Consider the following 20,863-nt stretch of genomic DNA (forward strand, 5'->3'; position numbering starts at 1 on the left):
TTCTTTGGTACCAAAATGACTGCATTCCTCTTTTCTTTTGTCCTTTGTGAATCATAAACTGTAAGTGGGTTTTATTTTTCATTTTGGCGTGGGGAGTGGGTTACATATGGAAAATGCATTTTGTTTTGTAAGTAATGAAAACAAGACCTTGGAAAGTTGGTCATCCAGGTCTTTATTTATAAGAGAGCATATGTCTGTGTTTTGTTTATGACTCACTCCCACTTCTTACATTTTGTGTTTACTTACTCAAGCTCTTTGCTTGGTGGTATAAGAGTCAATAATTTACGTTCTCCAAGTGGAGAGGTGTGGTGGGTTGACCTTGGCTGGATACCAGGTATGCACTCAGCAGTTCTATCACTCCCCTTCCCAGCTGTAAAGGGAAGAGAAAGATGGAAAACCACTCGTGGATTGGGATAAGGCAGTTTATTAAGGTAAAAGCAAAGCAAAAGCTTGTGTGTGCAGAAACAAAGCAGAAAATAACAAGGTTTATTCTCTACTTCCCATGAACAGCGATGTTCGACCACTTCCCGAGAAGCAGGGCTTCAGCATACGTAATAGTTTCTTAGCAGGCAGCCATTGGAAAAAACAAATACCCCTCTTCCTGCTCCTTTCCTTAGCTTTTATATGTGAGTTGATGTCATATGGTATTGTTGGGGAGCCCAGCTGGTTCTGGGCTCTCAGTAAGCTGAAATACTGCAGATGGAACTTCTTACACCTGGCAGAGGGTTAACCACGGACAGTGGGGACTGTGACACAGTGGGTTTCCTGTTAGAATGTCAGCCTATTGTGTTAGGACATGTGGCTGTGTGTCCAATCATGAGTTTTTATGAAGTGGTAAACCAATGCTGTGTGTACATGTGTCACCCCAGAACTGTATAAAGGTGACTGCACTACTGCAATAAAAAAGCAGCTGGTATCCTGAAACCTATGTCGCCCCCCGCCTCGACCGCGACATATGGTGAACCCACGTGATTGCGAAGAAAGATAGAAGAGAACTCGATGACAAGAAGCGAACGAAGAATCCCTCGGGCGGGACCTCGGGAAGCTGCTACCGGGAGGATCAAGTGGCCGTTGGCCCCCCCGTTTCACTGCTTCTCAGCCCGAGAGATGGCACGCTGCTGAGTTGCTTATCGCTATTACTGAGAACCTTTTCGCTGCTGTTGAGGCATTGCCTTTGCTGTGCGTAAGTTATCGGCGTGTGCACGTATCCCCGCGGGCAGCACATGCAACCTCTGTCCCGCTTCGCTCGGCTTGCTCCGCTCCCAGCCTTCCTGCAGGGCTGCCCCACTCTCCCCCCTGGAGCGTTCTTTATCTCGCTCTGCGTCCCAGCTGCAGCCCTATGGAAACTGTGTGGCTGCGTACGCAACCTGCGTGCTGCCGTACGAAAATTGCGTAGCCCCCGCTCCTGACATCTCGGCTCCCTGCAGCGCCCCAGCCCGCTCCGTGCCCGGTTCGCGTCCCTCTGCTATCACCGGACACCCCTGACTGTGTGTGGAGCAGCTGAGACCGTGCCCTGAACGTGCCCTGACTCAGCAGTGCCGATCGTTCCGGGCAGACCCTGCTTTATTACTCCTGTAGCCGCCTGGCAAGCAAACCGCTGCTTGCCCCCCTCCTCCGCCTGGCTCCGCATGTTGCAAATTCTTCGTATCCCAGCAACCGGTGTTTATCAGCACTCAGCTGCTCACAGGCAGGATTCCAGCTACTGTTCGACTTCGCTTTTTTGTTACTTTGCTTGCAACTTACATTAGTACCTCCTGAAGCAATCTAAAAGGTTTTCACGTCCTGGATAAGGACGGAGAGAGACAGCTCGAAGAGAGCTGTTGGAGACGGGAACTCCGGTGTAGATTTTAAAAGTGACAAGAAAGTCGCAGGGGGCCGGTCCAGATATTTTGGAGACACCTGTCTAGAACAGGTGAACCACTGGAGTATAATAGGTTCCATGTTATCTAAAGAGGATGACTCTGTCATCCAGAGTGGCAGTTACTACTAAAGAGAAACATGGAATCAAGCTAGGTGCCCTGCTCCTGCAAAAATGCTAATTTGGAGCAGAGATCACGGGTACCAGGACTTCTAAAGTTGCTTTCATGGGAGTCATGGAATTATTAACTTCCTGACACCTGCTTTTTGAAGCACTGAAAGACTTTAAGAAGTCAAAAAATACCAATTATAATATGGAAAAAAAAATAGAAAAAATAGAAAAAATGAAAAAAAATGGAGAAAAAAAAAAAGGCGGGGGGGGATACCTGTCTGTTCAGCTAGCTTTTGAGGAACAATATTCTTATCCTCCAACAGTCTACTTTCTACCTGCCTGTTGTACACGCACAAGTTACATGGACAACTCATTTATGGACATTCAGCACTGAGAAGAAAGAATACCATTCTTGTGGACTGATGAAAGAAGGACTGGTTAATTCTTTGCCTATGTGTGTAATTGTACTGTATTATTGATATTGCCATGTCACTAGTGCAAGGGCCCTGTATTAGCTGATGCTGGCATTTTCTATAATACAAAAGAGGAGGAATTGTGGGGGAGCCCAGCTGGTTCTGGGCTCTCAGTAAGCTGAAATACTGCAGATGGAACTTCTTACATCTGGCAGAGGGTTAACCATGGACAGTGGGGACTGTGACACAGTGGGTTTCCTTTTAGAATGTCAGTCTATTGTGTTAGGACATGTGGCTGTGTGTCCAATCATGAGTTGTTATGAAGTGGTAAACCAATGCTGTGTGTACGTGTCACCCCAGAACTGTATAAAGGTAACTGCACTGTTGCAATAAAAAAGCTGCTGATATCCTGAAACCCATGTCGCCTCCCTTCCTTGACCGCGACATGGTATGGAATATCCCTTTGGTCAGTTTGGGTCAGCTGGTCTACTTATGTCCCCTCCCAGAATCTTGAGGAAGCAATGTCACAGTGCTGATGCTGTGCTCAGCAGTAGCCAAAACACTGGTATGTTATCACCACCTTTCTAGCTACCAATGCAAAGCACAGCACTGTGAGGGCTACTATGGGGAAATGAACTCCAGTTCAGCCAGACCCAATACAGGAGGCCAGCACATGAGGTTTGCATGCTGAATCTGTCATAGCCCGTAATGAGCAAGAGGAGATTCTACCACTTGATGGCTCCTGGTTATCTGCAGAAAATGCTACGATAGCAACTTTATTTGAACTACTGCTAGAAGATTAGCCTGTTAGCCATGAAGGGAGTGATAACCCTCAAATGAACTTTTCTTGAAATCTTGTCTGTTCTGGGAACTTCAAGAATTTCAAACCCAAATGATTGCTTGACAGTCAGGTGTAAATTAAGTTTGCAAGTAGATGTAGGCTGAGGATAATTTAGTAGGATGTTTTAATTTTTACCAAAAAGAAATTCTGAACTCCACATTGAATAATTTATGTTTGTAAACATATATATGTAGGGTTTATTTTAAAACAATTTTGTTTCAAAGGTAAACATGTATGTTGCTGTTTTGGATGTTATCATTCTATAGCAATACAGCAATATTAAAGCATAGCAATATAGTACTATTAAAGGATAGTAGTATTAGAGCATCTATAGCAATATTGTAAGAAATAAATAAGGCAGTTTTATTACAAGCAGGAGTTTCCATGGTTGACTCATGTCAAGATTCCTGGAAGCTGTACTGTTTGGGGGGTTGGAGAGCCATTTAGTGGTCCAGGACTGGTGGTCTGCTTACAGTTGCTTATTGCTACTTGTTGCTGTTTACAAGTCTGCTTGCAGTTACTTACTGCTGCTTCTGCTTGCAGTTACAGTTACTTGTTGCTGTTGCCTATAGGTACGATATAGAAGCAATCCGGAAAGCCTGTAAGACAATGAGACCAGCCAGAGTTCATTGCCAAGGGACCATGCAGCCGGGACAGAGAAACAGCGTGATAGGTCGGTTAAGACGACCAATGGACTGGCAAAAGGAAGCGCGAACTGGCCCTGAGAGACCCAATCAAATTCAAGAAGAGGGGTTATATCACCTTATAAGGAAGAAAAGGAGCGGAGCTTGCCATGGGAGGAGCGAGGGAGTGGTTATTTAAATCAAGAAATCTTAAAAGGACTCGTCGCTCCCATTCTCGGGGTGCTCGGACTTTGTCACGAGGTCGATGCACCCAGCGCACTGTAATTAAAGTTCTTTGTTTCGCTTTATTTGGCCATCTTCGAAATTTTAATTAGAGATATTTCTCACAATATGGCATTGTTAATATTAAAGCATCTGTAGATTAAAGCATAGCAATATAGCACTATTAAAGTATAGCAGTATTAAAGCCTCTATGGCAATAAAGCATTGTTAAAGCATAAAGGTAACACTTAAGGAAATGCATAAGAGAAAGAAAGGGAAAGAAACGATAAGGGTGGAAAGAATGTATATAGTCACCCCCCCCAGGTCCAACGATGAAACTTGGTAGTTGCGGCTTCCATGTCTAATGGCTGAAGTGGTGGTCTTGATCCGTTGGGGCTGGGGGAAACGCCCCACAAAACTCAAAGAATGTTATATGAGTTATTATACACTTCAGGTAGGAATGCCTTGCACCTCCCCAGGGGTGGCCTCCGACATCTCTGAAGACAGTTGCAGCTGCCTATTGTGCCAGTTTCCATCATGGTCCATTATGGTCCAACATTTTAGATGTATAGCCCAGGCTAGATGCACAAAGTTATCATGTAAAGGGAGGACACTGGCATGATAAAAGGGATTTTCCCACCTTTCAGGACTTGCCTCAGCTTTTTCCCTTCCTCAGGCAGGAATCTGCTGGACATTTATCTGATCCTTTAGCAGTATTGGGGGTGGAGGACAGGCTTTGCTGGGTGAGTAGCTGCTTCTTTTCAGTTTGTGGTGATTTTGGAATGTATAAGTCATTAACTGTTTGTCTTAGTTTAACAAGATTACAACTTAGATATTAAGAAACTTCAGGTGGAGGTGTGAAAAAGGAAAAAACCAACTTTTTATTAACAAAATCTGAATAAACAACAATCAAATCAATCAAATCAATTTGTGCAATCAAAAACTTTCAGAAGAAACAAAACAGTCCAAATTCCCCAGGTGGAAGGGGAGGGAAGAAACCCGTGGCAACCTGGGGCGGCAGAGGAGGGGGAGAGAAAAGGAGGGGGGAAGGCAGGACTGTCCCGGCAGTTCAACAGTTGCTCACAGCCATGTGTGCCCGCAGTGGCCAGCAATGAAAAAGTCCTTTTCCACAGGTAGTCTCAAAAGCAGAATACCTCGCTCTGAGATGGGTCTCTCTCTGTCTCGCTCTGTCTCTCTCAGTCGTCCTCTGTGAGGTGTCCTGTGGGGAAAAAACTTCCTCTCAGGAAAAGAAAAGGAGGCGGCTGAAACCAGGCTCCCCGCTCCATCCGGTCTGCAGACCAAACCTAAAAACCTCTGAACAAAAGACTTCCCAACCATGCCTGCCGCAACCTTGCTTCCCTGGAACCTCCCCCTACCCCCGCTCCCGTCCTCCCCAGCATGTGCTGCTTCGATCTGTTCCCCCACCATCCCAGAAGAAATAGATGGGGTGGAGGTGGACACTGGGAAAAAATTCCAACATCTCTTTTCAAACCTATGACACTGTTTCACTCTCTGACAGTAGTTGAAGTTGTGTTTTCATCTAGCACAGTAAAAAAGGAGGCAACTGTTAAGATCCTGTAAGGTAAATATACACAGGTATTCTTCCCAAGAATGCCAACGCAGTGGGAAGGCAGACATTAAAACTCTTGCTACTCTACACAGTACTGTTCGCTTCCTGGTGTAAGAAATAAATGAAACGGTTTCATTACAAGCAGGGTTTCCATGATTGCCTCATGATGAGGAGTTTTTGTGATCAGGGGTGTTCTGCAGTTGCCTGTGGTTGCAGTTCTGTTGAAGCCATGACCTGTTAATAGTTGTGATCATGTTACTGTTGCTGTATAGAGGCGAACCGGGAAGCCTGTAAGACAATGAGACCAGCCAGGGCTCATTGTCAAGGGACCACATGGCCAAGACAGGGAAACAATCTGATAGGTTGGTTTAAAACAACCAATGGACTGGAAAAGGGAAGTGTGAGTCCACCCTGAGAGACCCAATCGAGCTCAAGAAAAAGTCTATATTGCCTTTTAAGGAAGAAAGGGAGAAGAGCTGAGCATGGGAGGGACGAGGGAACAGTTATGCAAATTGAGAGACCTTAAAAGAACTGCCCCCCCATCTCGTGTGTGCTCTCAGGCCCTGGCACGAGGCAGACCTGACGGCACCCATCGCGTGCTGAGAATAAAGTTCTTTGTTTCACTTTGTTTGGCCATCTTCAAAATTTTAATTTGAGATATTTCTCACACTGGTTTTATCATCACTGCCCCTCCCCCCCGACTCTCCCCAGGCCACAATGGCCCTGTAGCATTTCTGTATCTTATCTCTCACATATCAGAGAGAGGTTGAGAACTTGTCTTGCTATGTAGGGACGGGGACGGGGACGTGGGGACGGGGGGGAGGGGTAAGAAAGCATTGAAACTTCCTTTGAGAAAGAGTTACCTTTTAGGCAGAAAGCCTTCCTTGTGAAAACCGAGTTCCTAATCTTTCCCATTACAAATTCTTCCGAAAAGCACTACTACCTGTGTAAACAAGACCATATGATGAAGTCAATAGTATGGATTTTATTTAACAGTAATTGTGAAGTAGAAAGATAAAAAGAAATATAAAAGGGGTGGGGGGGAAGAGAGAGATATCAAGCAGAAGATAGACACCACCTGTGGATCCAACGGAGTCCTGTTGGCCATTCTTCACTATGGTCTTCTCAGTGGTGGGGGTCCCAGAGTTGTTCTTCTGGAGGTACCACCTCTGTACAGTCCAAGTTCTGGGTATCCATGGGGTGGTTGCAGATGTTCCCATAACTTGGGATGGCATGTGTATAAGCAGTTGCTTCCTTTTCTACAGTCTGCCACAGTGGGAATTTTTGTCGGGATGTATTAACCAGGATGTGCTAACCAAACCTAACCTCCACTAGGCCTGGAATTAGTGCCTTCCTGTTGTAAATTTCTGCCATCTGTGCTTATCTCAAGTTCCCACTATGATGGCTTATCTTATGGCAAGTTCCTTCTGTGGCCTTAGTGTTTGAGGCAATTGTGATATTTAAGTCTCTTACAGCAACAGCAATTCTTATGGGACTGTAATAATATTTTAACTTTTTTTAGTTGTTTTTCTATGCAGAATCCTTTCTCACAACCATGTCTTCTTCAGTAGTCATATTCAACCTACTGGACTTGAAAGTATCTAGTCTTCATGTTGCTGAAAGAAGGCAAAGGAGAGTTTCCATTCACTGTTGTTTGACCTATGCATGTTTCTCTCCTTGTGTCCCAACAGTCAGTTCACCACTGAAAAAACGGTTCAAGCACCATGAAATTGAAGCAATCCAGTGTGAGGTTCACAAGATGTGCAACTACACCAAGATCCTGTCCACGAAGAAGAACCTGGATCATGTGAACAAGATCCTGAAAGCCAAGCGGCTGCAGAGACAATCAAAGTCAGGCAATAACTTCATCAAGAAGCGGAGGGGGTGTCCTCGGAAGGAACCCCTTTCCTTTGATGAAGACTCCAAAGACCAAATGCCCATTCTGGAAAAATGCATTGACCTTCCCAGCAAAAGAGGTCAGAGACCAACACTCAACCCTTTAATATTAGAGCCAGCAGCCACTCAAGATACAATCATGACCACCATTGAGGCTGTCATAAATATGGCTCGAGAGATGCCTTCTCTCCCTCATCCCCTTCCTCTGCCCTCTCCCTCCGCCCCGGATGCTCTGGAAAAGAAAAAGCAAGTCCTCACAGGAGGAAGAGGAGGACATGAAAGTGAGGTGGCACCAGAAAGACAGAGGGAGTGAAAGCGGAGGCCTTTCCTAAGGTTGGTGCACCTCGTCGAATGTTGGGTGCCAGTAGCAGGGTACACCAGGACTGCGGGACTGGGGACGTGTGGCCCGCTTCACCCCCATGGCAGCACCAGACTCATCCCTTTCGCAGCCAGAACCCATGACAGAGAGCTGTGTCAACCAGGGTTTGCATTTGGCCCCATCCCCTCCAGGAAAGAGTGAGGAAGGGTGTGGGAAAGGTGGGGGGTAAGGGGGGCTAGGTGTGTGTGTCAAAATTGGGGAAAGCATCTACTTTGCAGAGTTTCCAAAACTAATAAGAATCTCAGCATTGCTGTTCTCATACCTGGAGGCAGGAAGTCATCCTTGCTGAATGTTGTCACTAGGGCTGCATGCTCAACTCTGATTCTATTTGGTTGACCAGGTGAAACTAAGACTAACCTTACCATAATAGAAATCACTGTAAAAAAAAAAAAGAAACAAAAAAACAAAACAAAACAAAAAAAAACAACAAAAAAAGTAGTGTAATTTTCTCAACTGTGATCTTGGTTATAACCTGTTTGATTTTTTTTTCCCCAGTTTTATATACCTACTAGGCTTTGGAGCAACATAACCCAAAATGTCTGACTTCTGCTAGAACTATAAATTTCTTTCTCATTTATTTGCCTAGATACAACTAACTACAATAGAAAAATAGAGCCTTACACACATACATGCTCATTCCAAGTGCTATCCCAAGGAATGACAGAATGCCACAGCATTTAACATAAAGTATACATGGATATTCAGTTATGATAGCACATTTATATGAAGTAGCTTGGCAATGGCATGTGCAAAAAGGGTCATCCATCAACCAAGTTGTTTTGATGCTTGTTACATATGAGTAGAGAACAGTAAGACAGTTCTGGGGAATAGGTTTACAGTGAACATGGGCAAAATCACCAAAAATGTATAACAAACATAAAAGAAAAAAAATAGGACAGAAAAGAGTAAAAAAACAGGGCCCAAACCTACCAGTTCTTACCTGCAATTCCCAGTGAAACTAATGGGAAACCCAGGATCCAAATAATTTGCATTGGGTAGCAATGCCTTGATATGTTCTTTTAAAGAAAATAGATGAAGTAGATTGTTTTAAAAAAACTATAGAACAAAACCCTATGGAAAATAGGTTCTTTCTTGGCAATTATTTCTTATTTCTTAAAAAAGAAAAGGAATAAGTGTTCTTATCTGAAAATAAAAATGTTCAAAGGGTATCACCACTGCAATTGCATTAATGCCACTTTGGACATGTTCACCAAGTCGTGGTTGCCTTAATAATCTAAAAACCCATTTTTTTAAAAATTGTTTTTACATAATATAATTATAAAACTTTCAGTCTGCATGGATGCAAACTGTGTGTGACAAATCATCTCTTTAAATGGTCAGTTCAAGTTGTATATTTCTCATTCAAGTTGTCTATTAGTCATTGGGTAACCGTTGGGTAAAATACCCAAGCTCCATTTCCACAGCCCAATTAAAATGTTTAACTAAAACAAAGACTAAACAGGAAACTGTTCCATTGCAGTAACAATACTTTTAAAAAAAGAAGTCACTTGTTGAAATTTGAAATAGGTACTTTCAACTTTATTTCATTTCTTTTTAAAGTCCTGCAGTACACTCAATACCTGGCATATCAAGATGAATATTAAAATGGGAGTGGGGAGGGAAAATTCCACCAATGGAGTAGGGATTGGACTTATTTAATGATTCACAAGCCAGTTGCTATTCCCTTTTTTGAGAAATCTTTGGACTGGTTTATTGCCAAGGAAACTTCAAATAGCATGTCACTGAAAAAAAAAAAAAAACCAGAACAACAAGCCCTACAAAAAAAGTCCCCACAAAGAAAATATTGTGTTTCTGTTCTGTTATTTATTTACAAAAATCGTATCAAGACTATGGTGTTAAAGGGGAACTGTAAACATATGGTTTGTTATTTTTAGAGACTCATTTTTCTTAGCACTTTAGCTTATTATAACTGAATGCATCTGGGGTTTGGATTGGGTTAAGGGGCTGGGAAAGAGGATTTTTTTTTTTTTAAGGCTGGAACAAATCCTGAGATCCTATATCCTTAAAACTGATAAGAGGGATGGTAGAATTTTGTTTCTAATTTGTTTTGCATCATTTATCATGCTGATTTTCACTTTTTGTTTTCCAGTAATTGCAGCTTAGAAATAAACTAGCAGATTGCTCATTCTATTACAACCAATTTTACTTTTCAGCTCTCTTGAATTAACACAGTGTTATTGACTGAAGTTGTAGGTCTGCAGAAAAAAATGCTTAAGCATCCTTTGACCTCCTCCCTTCTTCCTTAAAAAACATTGGACCAAGGTGTAGTTGATTTTGAAATTTTTTTTCCATCTCTCCTTTGGGCTTGAAAGTAGATGACAGTGTCACTTAAAATGCAAGAAAAACTGCAAATTTGGTATTCCAGGTAACTGAAACTAATCCAGACATCAACTTATCCTTAGTTTTATCTTCAGTGATCTCTTTATTAACACTGAAGTACATTTCAATGTGTAGTGAATGGAGCAAATATATGAAAGGACCAAATTCTTTCTTTGAATGCCTATTGTGGCTTCAAGACATGTCAGACCTTACAGAGCACTGATAAGGGCTGCATTTGGGTTGGACGTTTCTGGATGCACTGGGATGCAACCTCCCCCAAGGAAAGATAACTGAGTGGAGGGTGCCTCCCATGCTCCCAGGCTTTGGGAAAAAATGCTCTTACCATTTGTGAGAAACAGAGTCTCGAAATATTCCCCAATTTGTGAGAAACAGAGTCTTGGGATATAATCAGTTTTCAAATTGGAATTTATTATATGGTAAAAGCAAACAGTGCTGGGTGAGCAGGAGGAGAACTAATTCTCCTATGCCTGTCACACCAATACAGTGTAAGGGTCTAATATTTAATTTAGACATCTCATACATATTCATTACATGACATACACATACATTTTACATTGCTATTTCGGGTATTCAACATATGTTTTCTTTCACAGTTAAGTCTAATTTCTTATCTCTACAACAAGTTATAAATTCATGCATTTCCTAACAAGAGGTGCCAAGCATCTTATTGACCTGACCCGATTCATCCATAATTCATGTCTGGGAAAACAGGAGAGGCCTGGTCTGTTTTATGTCTTTATGGGGGTGTAATTAAGTTTTACAACCTGTTTGTTTTCTTCTTTCCTGAGATTGTAATAACCCATTTGTTCCTTCCACACGAATCAGAATTTTTGTTTATTACACCTTCCAAAAAATGCTATCCAAAGTGCTGCCAGAGGCACAGTGCTTAAGGAGAGAATCCACTCAGAGGGTACAACCCCATAGACCCTTCACTGAGCAAAAAAATTAAAAGGTACTTTTCATCCCAAAGAAACTAAGATCAACATTCAAAACTTGGTAGCTGCAAGCTGTCAGCATAGGTTGGGCTCTATCCAAATGCCCAAGGTTTGTTTTTCATGGCAAGAAGGTGTTAGTAGAACGCAGTGCTGAAATACAGCTTTGGCTGTTTGTCCATACAACAGCCTGGTGCAGCCACTCCTGGGCTGACAGGAAGATTAGTTTGTTAATGTGTATAAAGCAGACTGAAAATGCTGCTAGATGACACTCATAATTTGCGTTCTGCATGTTGCATAGTCTATAAAGACGATAAGTAAGTTGCTGACAGAATATTATAAGGCGATGTACTACATGTAGATCATAAAGGATTTAGTTTTAGGGCTTAAGGCTAAAATCCCGCTCCTGCAGTTTATTACCCAATATCCCAGTAATGAGCTTTTTGATTTCTCCCCCTGTGAATGCCTAAAAAGCTACACAGACACAGTTTAGCATTGCTGCTGGGCCAAACTGAATCCCACAGAGAACTTTTTTTTTTTTAATTTACTGATAACATTCCCTTTTTCACACTTGGTGGAGGGATATGCAAACTACAGGAAGAGGGCAATGCATGGAACTATTTGCCACACAACTACACATTTTTCAAACTATACAAACTCTTCACTAACCACCTGCAACATACTGTTACTATTAATTAACTAATCAATACATAATCCTTGAGTGGAACTACTGTAAATAGTCCTTTTGCTTCAGAATTGCTTCTGGTTTCAGGCATATGTAGCAAGTAGCATGGTGTCCTTTCACTGAAGTTAGCAGTTTCTTAGCATCTCCTTTTCTCTCTCGATCAAACCCCAAGGTCATTTGCTGAATTCCTTAGTTATCTCTGGAGCCTCCTGCCGAACATCTGCTTCTGCTCTTACTTCCCCCCCCCCCCGGCCCCCCACCTCTAGGAAGATTTCCTGAAGAACTGTCTAAATTATCTGCGCACATTTCTGAGAACTGTATAAAACTGGGGTGGAAGCCCTTTTGCTTGTTATGACCAAAAAGACCTTTCAAACACCTCCACTGAGTCACAGATTAGCACACGTCTTAGCATGCTTCAATAAAAATGCAAAACAAAACCACATGACTGTGAGCCATATGAAATGAGACCATGGGTTTGCATCCTTTCCGTGGGTCTTGTATTCCTCAAAGCAGTGTAAAACCAGGAATGGAGACGAGTATGCAGGTAGAGAGGAAAAAAACCACAACCACTTGTGTCTCCAAGACCTTCATACTGCCAGTTTCTTGAGCCTTTCAATATTAAGTTTTCTGTGAAGCACCTTACATGTTTATGGGTAACTGTCAAAAAAAAACCCCAACCAAACATTAAGAAAAAGAAAAAAAAAATTATAATAGTTTTCATCTACTTGAGTATCCTACAGCATGGCCCATGATTCTCCACTTGACAGCAATGCTTTGGACCATTTGTGTAGAATATTGTGTTTTTGTTGTTACATTTTTTAGATAGCATCTGGTGCAATGAGGTGCTGGTTCATCACTAGGGCTTCTGAGCACTATAGTAATATGCTGAATACACAGGAATTGCTGTTATGTACAAAGGATTTCCTCAACTCTTATTTTCACAAGCCCTGATTCAGGACTGCACTTAAGCACATTTAAGGAGCATCCTGAAGAGATAAAAGAACAACAAAAAAGACAGGAAAAAGGGAAAAAAACAAGCAACAAAACCAAAACAGGATGATTTTCTGAATTGAGAAAATAAGCATCTTGTCCTTGCAATGCCTCTTCCTTCCATATCATACCAAAATTGGGGTGCAGCAGTTCTAATTAGAAGCACATTTCAACAAAGAACACATATTTGAGATCTTCTTAAGATTCCTGACTAGGTTGTATAAAACACTACATAGAAAAAAAAATTTAAAAAAATGAACTTCCAATTGGACAACATGGGAAAGGAGTTAAATCCCATGTTGATTTAGTTTACTTTTCTTTTTCTTTATTTTTTGAGCTATTTATTAAATAATAAATGCACATGAAGTATTAAATATGTATATACTGTATTTAAAAAAAAATTAAAAAATCAAACGAATGGAGCACAAGATTGTTCTATCAGTTGTGCTGGCTAATTTTTAGTTTGTATTCATAAGTGGTTTTCAAAAGCCTTTTTAAATGTGTAATTTGCATGTTCTACTTTGATTATATGTAAACATATTTTAGAGAAAAGAATACATTTGTATTTTATTGAATATAGAGGCAAGAAAAACTTGTACATTGTTTGAAATGTTCTTTTTGTAATAGTTTTTATTCATGAAGCATTTTTGTACATTTAAAAATTGATATGAACTTGATGTTCTTTGAGGCTTAGATACATCTGGCATGCTTTTATGTCATGCTCCTTCATGATCTTAGATGTTGGTTTTTAAACTTTTTTTTCTAAAACAAAGCTCAGTCTTTTTACTACCAGTATAGAGCACTTAACTAAAAAAAAAACCAACAAAAAAAAGTTAATCTTATTAATATGTTATTCATCATGTGAAATTAAAGGAATTCAATTCAGTCTAATTTGAGTTGTGAGTTCCTTTGTCTTATTTTCCATCTGTTTCCCATCACTAAGGATTTTAACAGCTTTTGGAATGCTTTGGTTCTGTTCTTTTTCCTTCTATTTCCTTTTTTTTATTATTATTATTTTTCCCAGAATATCCTTAAAAGTTAAAAATGGACTGTGCCATGGGCCCCATGGACAAAAGGGGGATTTGCACTTTGGGGCTGTGTGTATCACCAAATGAACAGAAACATCTCTGGTCCAAATTGTGTCCCCAGACACCAGTATGGTGCAACTTGACACCCAGGTGGGATTTCTACTCCTGAAGCAGATGGGGCATCCCTCTCTAGATCCCTGCAGAGAAGGGAGTCCCAGGGGCTGAGTTTTGGACGAGGAGGTGATGGGAGCCAACCCTCTCCTCACTGAGCATCAGAGATGAAGGGCTGTAGGACAAGGGGTATTTTCCATTCTGTGAAGTCTCATGCTGTGACTATGGGACCAGGAGTTGTTTGTAGCATGGCTTAAGTTCCATTTCCAAGTTGCTACTGAGATTGGTCAACTGCCATTGTACAGTCAGCTTCAACATCCCAAAGATCCTCTGCAGCAACATCAGATTTCATCTTTTTCCTTCTCCTCAGAGAGAATCCACCACCTTCCCCAATGGTTCAGCAACCTGCATACGGAAATGAAATCTCATTTCCTGGAGAAGACAGTGATGGTCAGGCAGGATAGATAACTCAGTGTCCTCTCATGTTCTTACCTTCTGAAGCTTTGCAGGATGGCTTGGCTTGATGGGACCAACTCATCCAACCATAAACATGACCCTTCTGACAGCGGTTTTGACAGTTGTTGTTTTATGTTACTGTAGTAGAGCTGCTCCAAAGATCCTGGTTTTTTACGAGAGCATGTAGCGATAGGGCAAGGGGAATGGCTTCAAACTGAAAGAGATTAGGTTTAGATTAGATGTTGAGAAGAAATTCTTTACTGTGAGGATGGTGAGGCACTGGAACAGGTTGCCCAGAGAAGTTGCGGATGCCACATCCCTGGAAGTGTTCAAGGCCAGATTGGATAGGGTTCTGAGTAACCTGGTCTAGTGGAAGGTGTCCCTGCCCACGGCAGGGGGGTTGGAACTTGATGATCTTTAAGGTCCCTTCCACCCATTTTATGATGTAATCAAATGCGATGGGGTTTTTTTTCTTTCTCCCCTCTCTTTAATATATGCATAACCCAAGCTTTTGACATCAGTTTGCAAAAGTGCTGACATCTTTGCTCACTTTTTTTCTGTCAGAATCTGTGATGTATAAGCTAGTGTTCTCCAACTCCAACCACATTTTTTGTAAAAGACCTGCAGCAAGACTGCCTTGGAAGCATCTGTGAACTGTCAAGTTTCGTGCTTGCTACTGCAGTATCTCAGGACTGTTGTCCCCTCCTGCCAGCTCTTTTCTGAGGTTTACCTCCCATTTCCACTGCACTCTGCTGTACTTTGGTGGTGTCACCCTGCAGGCAGGATGGAGCAAGGCTGGGAGAGCAGCTGTTGGGGATGTTGGGTTTCTGTCGCTGGAGGGGGCAAGGCATAAGGGACTCCACCTGTTAGGTTTTTAATGCTTTTTTTCCTCTGGTCTCTTTTTTCACCAGACTACTGACACCATGTACAGTGTCAGAGCACCATACTCCTTACCAGTCTCCTCCTGAGCAGGAGGGAGTCTTTGATCATCGTCCTCACCTGCTTTCTCAGAGTAAAGTCAGGTTCTTGATTGGATCTCTGTGTGACTGTTTCATCCCTGGTAACTACTCCAGCACTGTCTGTTCCTATGGAATAAACCATCTCTGAGAAAAAGTTTTGAAAGTCTTAGAAACAAGGTTTAAGAAATTCACAAGCTCTGGTAGGTTGTAAAATTTTTTAGGTACTCTTTGTTTAATGAGATTTGTGTCTCCTTCCCTGGAGATATTCAAAAGCTGTCTGGACACAATCCTGAGTAACATGCCCCATGGGACACTACTTGAGTACGGAGGTTTGACTAGGTGACCTCCAGTAGTCCCTTCCAACCTTATCCATTATGTGATTCTGTGAAATACTGTTATTTTGTCTCATTTTGCATGACTTCAGTGTTTTCAAAATTTACTTCGAATACTTTCATTATTAATATCTGCCCTGAAATAATTGCAAATAATGAAAACACCAAGTGTGCTAGAGAAATAATGTTCTTTTCTGATTATCCTCCTTTTTTTTTTTCTGAGCATCCTTTGCTCATAAAAGTTGTGAAGCTCTGTTCAAACCTTCTTTGGTCATCCTCCATATTATTGGAGTTTGAACTTAGGAGGGAATTTCACGCTCCACCCTCCAGATATAGATAAGGAGATGAGTGCTATCCCTTTGGGGCAAAGTATGATCTTAATTCATTTTTGATAGCAAAGGTTGTTCATGTCCCCTGGGATAAGGAGGCTGACCATGGTGACCTTAAGTCATCATCAGCTGGCAGAGACAAGGCTTGACCTTATCCCCTTTCTCCTTCATGGTATAATTTCCCACTACACTCCAGAGCTATCTCATATGTTGAATTTATTTTGTGTCAAGGAAAATTTAGTTGGTGGAGATGCCTGCAGCTTGTATGCAAGTTCTATGAGCTCATGATGTCACCAAACATGACAAATGAAACTTATCCAACACCAATTTTATATGAATAAACGACACTTCTTTATTAAAGCACGGGGAACATGGGGGAATCAGCTCCTCCAAAACGTGCTTATTCATACAGCTTATATACCTTATCATTACATAAATTTCCATTTTTCTATTCATTTTATACTTATGCCTAGCTAAGTTCTATTCTTCCAATTAGTTATATAGTAGTCATGGTCTAGTTACCCCACTCTTAAATCTAACCTCTAAAGTGATTGGTTGTTTTAGGTATATTGTTTTAATCTACAACAATCATTGGTCTATACTATTTAGCTATACTAATCTGGGTATGCAGTGTCCAGACTGAAATGGGGAAGGTGCAGGGGACTCGAAAGCAGCTTTGTATGGTCCAGCAACTTCTTGGCAAGGTTCCTATGGTTCCCTTCTTTCTAACACAATACCCCTACAAATCCTACAACATGGTTCTTCTCTATCTTAATCACAGCTACTTCTTTTATATTATCAAATCTTGATTGTTTTATCACATTATTTGCAACAATGACAGCATTATTTGTCATTCTGTAACACAAAGCATGCACATAATTTTAGAACAACTTTTAGAGGAGAGTGAAAATTAGACAAATTTATTTTAAAAAGCCTTGTTGTTGAGTCACCAGGTGCAGAAAGGACTCCCTTGCTTTCTAAGCTCCTTTTCAGAGAAGGGTTTAGGTGCAGCTGAATCCTATCTTAGCCTCAGACTGTGTCTACAGTTTAAATTTAGGAATTATAGAAGTGTGATTAAATCACTTTATCCCGCAGGTTTTTAATAATGGCAAAATGGATATATTAATATAAAATAAATTATTTATTATGACAAATAAACAGACAAGTGAACAGATGAAAGATCTTATTCAGAATTATTTACTACACAGTGTAAAATCTAAAAATCTACTAGTAGAGTATAATATAGCATAAAGTAGTATAGTGCACTGTATCAAAGCAATTATATTAAAACAATTGTATCAAAGCTAGCAAAAGAAACAATCATTAAGTAGAGATTGATATAACTCACCATGCAACATAGCAGGCAGATCTCTCTCTTTCTTTTAACCCCTGGGGAGCAACCATGAAGAGGCATTCCTACTTCACGGGAGAAGCTCCCTGCTTCAAGGAAGTATGTGGAAGAGTCTGCTATGTGAAAGTTGGACTGGGCTTTTATAGTTATAAAATGATGGACTGGTAGTCACAGATTTTCAGGCCAGCAGACAGGTACGGCAGCCAAAAAGATGCTTGCTCAGTCGGTTGGCAGGCAACAGCTTTATTAACAGCAGGCTTAGTTTTATAGTCTTTTTCTCTGTCCATGCGTACATATGTTATCTTTCATTGGTTATGGGGTCCTGTCCACGTGTCTAGGCTTCTCCTTTGATAGGTGGACATCATCCTTTCATGCGCTGGCATATCTCACAACAACACCTGTTATTTACAGTTTTTCTTCCTCCTTTTCTACTCTCCCACCTTCCTGGTATTTACATTCTTTTACAAGCCCACAGCTGTAACTGATCAAATTCAAGACCTAAGCTGTCTACAGCCCAGTCGTTTCCCACAATTCTCCCTTTTTGTTTTTGTGCTTCAAAAGTTGAGTTTATCATCCTCTGCCGAGCCCTTTGCAGAAAGGATAACAAACACGGTAATAGTAATACAATTATTACTAACACCAGTAGGCAATAAAAGCTTGGTTTTGCCAATTGTTTGACCCAGGCACTAGGACTTCATCCATTCAACCATCCATCAATGCCAAAAATTCCTTTGTTTTGTGTTATCCTTTGAGTTGCTGCCTGTAGGTCTGCTATGCTTTTATATATAGATTCAGAATGGTCTGATAGATTCATGCAACACATTCCCTCAAAATCTTGACACCCATGTAAAGTATTTTTAAGTCCATGCACATATATGTCTACACAGCTTTTCTTACTCACAGCTTTTTTCCAGCCACTCAATAGGTGGCCACCTCAGTCATTCTTCATTCACACATAGTTAGAATTTTTATTATACTTTTGCATTTTAATCACACATTTTAGATTTTAAGTAGTTATTGGCTGTGTACTTCTCAGTCTGTCATTTCTGGTAGTCATGTTCAACAACTGTACCTGTTTTGAAGAGGAATTAATATAAGGAATATAATGCTTAACAAACATAAATGAGATTCATTCTGATCCAGCACCTGTTTATGCGCATGCATATTATCCTCTCCCCCCCATTTTTTTTTTTTTTTGTAAATATGTTTGGAGTGCAAAATGCTATCTTGACAATAACTTGTTCTATGAGTGAGTTAGTTTTGTTTAGAATACCAAAAGCTAATGAATTCAAGTCAGTTTAAGTTTAAAGCAGACTGTTTAAGTCAGTCTACTTTGGAGACGATGTAGTCCTGTGTCATAGTTCTGATTTTTAGCAAAGAATTTTTTCTTCCCCTTTCCCCTGCCGTGTGTGTATGCTCTGTATATTGCCCATTAGGTGAACAAAAGAATCGGCCCGAGCCCACTAATGGCCGATTTGTTTCCTTGACAATGAAGGGAGGGGGTTGGCTGGTGTGTGACTGGAAGGGGGTGGAGGCTGGGGGGAGAGGGGAGTCTCTCTCTCTCTGCCCGGAAGGAGAGCTGGCTGCGGGCTACAGACACTGCCGGGTTCCTTTGTCTCTTTCCTGTCGGAGGGGAGTTCTGGCTGCTGCTCTTGGCTCAGTTGTGACTGGCTGCAGACCATGCTTACAACAGACCCTAATCAGCTGAAGTTTGTGAGTTTTCTTCCATTGGGAGAACTTTCTGTTTTATTGCTGTTGTTTTCCTTCCCCTTCTTCCCCCCCCCCCCACCTGGTGGCAGCCAAGGATCTCACAGCGCCGCCTCGTGACGGGCACTGGACATCACAAGTTCTACTCTCCCAGTGATCCAACAGCGCCACCTGGTGACTACAATAGGACACTACAAGTTTTTGCACCTTCAGTGACCCAACAGCACCACCTGGTGAATGGTACAGGACATTACAAATTTTGCATCTCCAGTGACCCGACGGCGCCCCCTGCTGACTGTGGTTGGAACCGCACCAAAGGGTGCAAGAAACTGAACTATTTTCCTTTTGCCGGTTTATCAGTTTTGTTCTTGAAGGGGATTATTGGTGGTTATAGGAGTATTACTTAGTTATTTTACTTGGGTTTTTTTCATGTTCCTGTTAATACACACATACCTTTAATAAAGGGCTGTTATTTTCCCTTTTCCATAATTTGTTTTCCTTCAATCGAAGCCTCTTAATTTTGGATTTATAATTACTTGGAAAGAGAAGTTTGGGTCTTTTCCTCCTAATCCATCCTCAGCAAAAGACCCTTGTCTCATTTAAACTGGGACATCCTGATACTCAGGTCAAATGGCTGATCCAGACAAACAGAAAAACTTATCATTTGGCTGAATAGATTTTCTCAATGAGTTCACTGCAGGGAGACACAAATGTGGTACCAGGAAGGGGGAAAAGGAAAGAAGGAAGGTTTAATTTGTCATTACAGGATCACAGTAACCCAGACTAGTATCAAATTAGCAAATCTCCTGAATTACTCTTAATTATTCTTCCAGCAAACAGATATAAAGGAGAGTAAAAAGGAAAAAACAACTCTTTAAACCTCTGAAATTGACTGAAATTAGTTTAAGAACTGCTTGAAGAATAAAAATCTCAGGACTTCTCAAACATCAGTATTTCAGGTATAAATGTGAGTTCCTGTCCCTCTACACAGAGGGTGAACTGCACCTGACTACCAGTCCCATGGTTGGTCCCTGTAGGCTAAAACAAAAGGTAAATAAGTCAAAGGTTCTGTTTGTAACTGAACATCACTGTATCATGTTTTCATCTAATTCTATAGTTTTGCCCATCTTTTAGCAACATGCTCTAAGAACTGTAAATGGTATTTCACTTCTTGAATTTAGTTACTCATAATTTACATCATGATAGAACTGAAGAGATATGGTATCAAATATGAATTAAATTAAACTGCACAATACGCTATCATGGGATTGTCTACTCAACAGTGTTATTACTGAGTAAGAATCTTTAAATGTCTACAGTAGGCATATCAAGAGAAGCTTCACAGCAGCAGTCACTAAAGTGGTCACCACTTTTGCAGCAAGCAGCAAAACGGTTGCTTCGGTTACTGAGGGTGGCTCGATCACCCCCACTCCCTCCTGACAGACCGCTGCCATGACCCTTCCCCTGGCCCCTTGGACTGGCTAACACGAAAAAGAGGGGGAAAGGAGAGCTAGCTATATTGGCCTCTGTTTACTCTGTTTTAGGCTCACAGCCTATGAATATTCCTGCCCTCTGTGTCCTGATTGAACTCGGGAAGGTGGAACTGTGACAAAATCAGAAGGGGAGCCGCTATTTTGCTCTCAATGTGAACTAACAATGTTTTAGAAGTTGACTGTTTGCAGAAAGTCTATTTCAGTGGACAGATCTGA

General features: G+C 41.3%; 1 long non-coding RNA gene across 1 annotated transcript; it reads left to right on the forward strand.

The window, feature by feature from the left end:
* The first annotated feature begins 792 nt into the window (after positions 1-792).
* On the forward strand, positions 793-19,982 carry LOC126653167 (uncharacterized). Its single transcript, XR_007632144.1, has 3 exons — positions 793-1,183; positions 7,330-7,867; positions 19,247-19,982. It is a non-coding gene; the product is annotated as an uncharacterized LOC126653167 (long non-coding RNA).
* The last annotated feature ends 881 nt before the right edge of the window (positions 19,983-20,863 follow it).

This window comes from Myiozetetes cayanensis, unplaced genomic scaffold, assembly GCF_022539395.1.
Source record: "Myiozetetes cayanensis isolate MyiCay16 unplaced genomic scaffold, myiCay2020 scf93, whole genome shotgun sequence".
Taxonomy (NCBI): Eukaryota; Metazoa; Chordata; class Aves; order Passeriformes; family Tyrannidae; genus Myiozetetes; species Myiozetetes cayanensis.